Genomic DNA, 6,000 nt, shown 5'->3' with positions numbered 1-6,000 from the left:
AGGCAGGCAGCAGGGCCACGCCAGCCTTGGGGCCGGGTCCCTCCTGTCATGGCCAGGTGAGGTGGGCACCATCAGGAGCCAGCCCTGGCCCAGTCCAAAGGCAGCGGCTGGTCTCCAGCGAGAGTGCCATGCACATGGAGAAAGCAGGGGCTGTGCTGGGCCCTGGAGGGAGTGTTCACAGCCCAGTGTTCGGCGCCTGGTGCCCGCTGCCCGCGGTCCTGGCACCCTCTGCCCAGCCGGGGGGAGCCTGCATCCTCCCCCGGCCAGTCCCGGGGCGTGGTGGGCCCTCACGGAGCCCGGTGTCCCGGGCCGGCTGCTGGTAATTTGCTGTTAGACCGCCTAAGCAAACCAATTAAAAGTAATCATTAATTATAGCAGACGCGAGCAGAGAGGGGACAGGGCGGAGAGGGGACAGAGGAAGCGGGTGGGCGGGAGGCCCAGGGCCGGCGGGCAGTGTCGAGAGGGGGCCCGGCCCGGCATGGCCCAGAGGCTCCTGGCGTCCCAGAGGTGCCGGATCCCTAAGGGCTGGCATGGGAGCAGAGGGAGGCAGAGGGGTCATCAGGCCTATGAAGCTGGGGACCCACCCGCGTTCCAGGGCCCAGAGAGGCCTCGGCGCCTCCCTCCAGGGCCCAGCACAGCCCCTCGGGCCGAGGCCCCGTATTTATGAGCAGCAGCTGATTCTGCCCCAGGCCAGGCGCCTGGTCCCCCCGACTGTGCCCGACTCAGGGCCACGGCCGAGCCTCAGGACAGCTGTCCGTCCCCACCCCCGCCCCTCCAGGCCTTTCTCGGGGCGGGCCGTGTCAGCGCAGACAAGGCCAGCGTCATGGAAACGGGCGCTTTCCCCCAGAAATCCTCTCTCCGGCCTCCTTCCTGCAGCGAGGGGCTGTCAGGAGCGGGAGTGAGCTCTCCACCACCCCGGGGCCAGGCGTGACAAAACCTATTTTCTGCCTCAAATTTGATTGATTAAAAAACTTTTTAGGAAAACCATGTTAAAAGAGTGAAAATAAAAGGGGGGGGGGAGAAGAGAGGAAAGGGAGAAGGAGAGAGAGATAGGAAGAGAGAGAGGGAGAGATGGAGAGGGAGAGACAGGTAGAGACAGGAGGGAGAGACAGAGAGGGAGAGGAGAGAGGGAGAGAGATAGAGAGAGAGGGAGAATGAGGAGAGAGAGAGAGGGAGAGAGAGAAATCTGGGGGGAGAAGAAGGCACAGGAGAGGCCGGCCTGAGGGGTCAGCAGCCCACTGGCCACACTGGGGACACTGGGCCAAGAGGTGCAGGAGCCCGGAGGAACCCTAGGGGAGGCAGCGGGCTGGGTGGGGGTCCCAGCTCTGCTTGGGATCGGGCAGGCACCCAGGGCAGGCGGTGCCAGGGGGGAGGTTCTGGGGGGATTCATCAGGCCACCGTCTGGGTGCTGTGGGTCAGAATCTTGAACCCCCAAGATTTGGGAGGGCCGAGAGGAGGGGTGTTGGTGGAGGGGTGAGGATCAGGAGGTCTCCGAGCCTCGTGCTGTCAGGAAGGCCCCCCATGGCCCTGTCCTTGGGCCCCACCTCACCAGGAAGGGGTGACGCTGGGCAACGGGTTTGTGTCCCTGTGGCCTGCAGGATGAGGTGAGGAGTGGCCCAACCAGCAATGCTGGGCACCTCTGCCTCCCTCCTGTCAGGGTGTGCCACGGTGTCCCTGGCCCTTCTACACCCCAGAGGCCGCCAGAAAGCACAGATGGCTCTCCTGGAGTCTACGGTGTGGGGTCTGAGGACCCCGGGCCCCCCACCACACACCTGAAACACACAGGAGTCTGTTCCCAAGGCCACCGGGTCTCAGGCCTGGATACCAGGGACAGACGTGACACATGCATGGGGCTGGCCTTGAGGGTGCCGTGGGCCCAGGCCTGGTGGGACCACACTTTGGCTAAGCAGCAAAGGGGCCCCAGCAGGCGCCTAGACCTGCCTGGGGCTGGACACAGGGGCCACCTGCGGTGCCCGAGCCGACCCATCCGGACCAAGGATGAACCAGGAAGGCAGAGCTAGGGGCAGGCGGGGAGAAGGGGCCATGGGGAGGGCTGAGTCCTCGGGGATCCAGAGTTTCTGGGGGGCACAACAGAAATGTCCCGCAACGAAGGACGTGCTTTCAGAGCAGAGCGAGACCTCGGCCACGCCCGGCCATGCCCACCACGCCCGCCACGCCCGGCTGTCCTGGACGACTGCACCCTCCAACCCGTTGGGGTTCTCAGCCCCCATGAGGGGCTCTGTGAGCCCCAGGGGAGCCAGGGACACTGAGGACAGCAGGACCACCTCCCCTGCGTCAGACCATCAGGTGCCCTCAATGGCTTCTGCCCAGTGGCATCCCGTGCTCGTGTGCCCACACACTCCCACGCGCGCACAGACATGCACACGTGCACACATGCACACTCATGCATGCTCGCACACACACACACACACACACACACACACATGCACACGCACGTGGGGCCTCTGCTCAGAGGGCGGACGCCAGCCCGGCGTTGGCGCCAGGGTGCGGGTGAGTAGGCTGGAGTCAGGGACCTCCTCAGCCACCCAGCAGCCCCCCGGGGTCCCAGCTGGCGGGGGAAGCCTCGGCGAGCCCCCCCCCCGCACCCCTGCCTGCTCCCACCCCGCCCTCCTGCCTGCTCTGGTGCGCGCGCACACCCCCCTGCCTTGGCCTGCAACTGTCAGGAGATCAACAAACAAAAGCTGCTTCTTGACAGGGAGTCATTTATATTTTAGCTTCGTTCCATTATCCTAACGAATCCTTCATCAGCAGATGCGATATTAACAGCAGAAAATCAGCTCATTACATCCGGGGGGAGTTCATCAAGGCGGCAATCATGGATGCAGCTCCCCAGCCTGCGAGAGGCCAGTGCGCCTGTTATTTATTTATTTTGTTACTTATTTATTTAATTTTGGGGGGTTCTTTCCACATAATTGCGCCGCATCTCAGATCTTTAATAAATAATTCGTGGGTTCTGAACTGCATACATCTTTGCTCCGCCGCGAGCGCCCGCCTTAGCCAAAATATTTACCAACATTTAAAAGTCATTAGAATCGGGCCGGAAGCGGGGGTGCCGCGACACTTAGAAACAGCCTGGCCCGGGGGCCGCGGGGCCAGGCCTGGGTGGGCAGCTCCAGGCGGGCGGGCCTGGGTCTCCTCTCCAGCTCACGGGACTTTGGGGCGCTGGAGAGAGGGTTGAGGCACCAGGCCGGGCGCAGGGGCAGGCAGGGAGCATCACTGGGTGATGTTCCCTCCGCGTTCCGCCCACCGCAGAGGCCCTCAGCCAGGGGACCGGCCAGGGGGCTGAGCATGGAGCGGGTGAGGGGGTCCCGCTTGGGCCCCCGGGACGGGCGGGCGGGCAGGTTCTGCAGGGCCACACGTCAGGGCTGAGCAAGCCTGACCCTCCTGGGCCCACACAGGCGGGCCCGGAAGAGGCCGTCCACCCTGCCCACGAGGCTGCTTCCCGGTCACGCAGCGTGGCCTTCGGGGGCTCCGGGCCCCGCCCCCAGGGCCCCTCCCCTGCAGGTTTTCCCAGTGGGCGCTGGACGCGGGCCCAGCCCGGAACGCGCTGCCGGGATGTCAGCTGTCATCTCCCTGCGCTCCGACAGCATTAAGCTCCAGTTTGTCCGACAACATCCGAGTTTCAGAAACCCGGGCTGGCTCTCTAATCAGGCTGCAGGACAAAGGTCTGGCCTGACCCTGTCACTTCCACTCACGCCTCCTGTCTGTCTCCCGGCCACGGCCTTCCTGCCGTTCCCTCCAGCCCGGCCCCTCTGCCGGGGGCTCCCCTGCCCTCCCCGCCTCTCCCCTCTGTGGCCCGGGATTCCCGGGGGGCCGCCCAGCACAGACCTGCAGCCCCCCTGGGCCGGGCTCCCTCCCGCTCACAGCTCTGGCTCTGAGGGAGCACACAGACAGGCCCATGCTGTTCTGGAACCTTCCACCCTGCTCCCTCTCTCTGACTGGCAGCCCACAGCCTTGCCCAGCGCCCACGTACCCGGGGTGGCCCCTGCCCCCTTGCCCCCTTTTAGAGACCCCGGCGTGGCAGGGCAGCCCCGCTTCTCAGCCCCATCTGCGGGGCACCATCTGAGGGCTGTGGGTGGGGGCAGCAGGAGGCCCGAGGCTGGGGGCAGGGCGGTGGTGAGGACCCCAGTCCTGGCCACCATCCACTGCAGAGATCCTGAAGCTGCCCGCGGGGCCCGAGGCACCCTGTGCGGCGGGAGGGGACAGGCAGCCCCCCGGGACCCCAGCCCTGACCACACGAGGGTCTGCAGGAGCAGAGGGACGTGCCGGGTCCCCCACAAGGCTGGGCCAACCCTCTCACAGGAACGGGAAAGCCAGCATGGCCAGGGCCAGGGGCACCCCCAGCATGGCCCCACGGGCAGGTGGGGAGGAAAGTTCTGGAATGCACAGTTGGGCAGGACCGTGCCACAGCTTCTGCAAAGGCCTCGGCCGGGTCCAGCTCTACCCACTGTTCTCGTCCTCCCCTCCCCGACCTCTCAGCCACGTGGGAGTTGGGGCGGGGTGGGGGGGTCTACTCTCCGGCGGCCCCGGGCCCCAAGCTCCTCCTGCGACACACCGTGCTCCCCACAGTGCTCCCCATGCACACGAGGCCCAGGGGTCGCCTGGAGACGGTGACCTGGGCTGGGGCTGGGCTCCTCAGGACCACGGCCCACCCTCGGAAGCATGGGAAGTATTAAGTATTCTGTCTCCAAGAAGAGGGAAGTCTGTCGGGGGGGGGGGGGGGGGGGGGGGGAGGGGAGGAGGGGGCACTGCCTGGCCCTCAGCGCCACACCCCTCCCCGCCCGCCCGCTGGGTCCACTCCCAACTTCCAGCTCCTCCGTGCCTAGCTTCCCGCCCGCCCCGCGCGCCCCTCGCCAGGGCAGGTGGCCGTGTGACTGGGGTTTCTCCTTTTTTGCAATTTATCAGTGGATCGTGTGGAGCTGAGTGGTGTGGGCCTCGCCCGGCTAAATAAAGCCTTGGTATTTCTGATAAAGCCATCAAATTCCTTATCAGCCTGACACAAAGTGCATTTAAAGAGACAGACGCCCTGCCCCCCCACCGGCCCCCGCCCCCCGCGCCTGGTTCAGATTTCGTTCTACATCGGCTGTTGGGGGTCAGACGGTGAATCTGGCTCCTGAGTGCGTGGGGACCGGCGGTGTGTGTGTGTGTGTGTGTGCGTGTGCGTGTGTGCGTGTGGCAGAGAACAGGGGGTGCCCAGGCCGTGTCCTCTCCGGTGCTCCCCTCCTGCCCACTCACTCATGTCTGTAGTGTCCCCCACGCGAGTCACCGGTGCGTCTGGCCCCGAGTCTGGAACCTGCGGGGGCTGGGACAGGGATGTCCCACAGAGGGTGGGGGTGTGATGGGGCAGTGGGCACCACTGTGGGACCCCCAGAGAGCCCACAGGGGCTGGGTTCTGCCCCCGGGGGCACCAGAGCTGGCACAGGACTCGGCCAGCCTGGCTGCTGGACAGGTCCCCCCAACTGGACAGACAGGGAAGCCTGGTCGGGCAGAGGCCAGCAGACCCACGTGTGGCCAGGGGACCCTGGGGCGCAGGCCGTGCTGACCTACGGCCCCACGGAGGAAGGGCACACAGCCCCTCCACCTGTCTTCCCATCCACGCAGCCTCACTCCCAGCCCTGCCCTCGTCCATCCCCCGCTCAGGATCCCACTGCAAGGCCCTTCCTGGGCGCCCCCCAGACCCTGCGCCCACACACAGCCTCTTGGTTGAGGAATCAAATTTATTATTTTTAATTATTTTGATTTATCAAAGCAGCAGCTACAATCATATTAAACCAACTTGGCTTCTTGGCATTTAACAGACACAGCTGCCACGGGACTCCCCGGGCTCCATAAAACACCGGCCAGCCACCTGCTCCCCCAGGGGGGCACCTGGGCCCCTTCCCCACGATGCAGGCCTCAAGGCACCCAGGGCCCACCTGCCCCCTCGGGAGTGTGGAGGAGCCGTGGGCGGGAGGGCGGGCAGGGGGGTGCAGCCTGAGG

Source organism: Sorex fumeus, unplaced genomic scaffold (assembly GCF_029834395.1).
Source record: "Sorex fumeus unplaced genomic scaffold, SorFum_2.1 ptg000011l, whole genome shotgun sequence".
Taxonomy (NCBI): Eukaryota; Metazoa; Chordata; class Mammalia; order Eulipotyphla; family Soricidae; genus Sorex; species Sorex fumeus.
Note: the sequence above shows the minus strand (reverse complement) of the source record.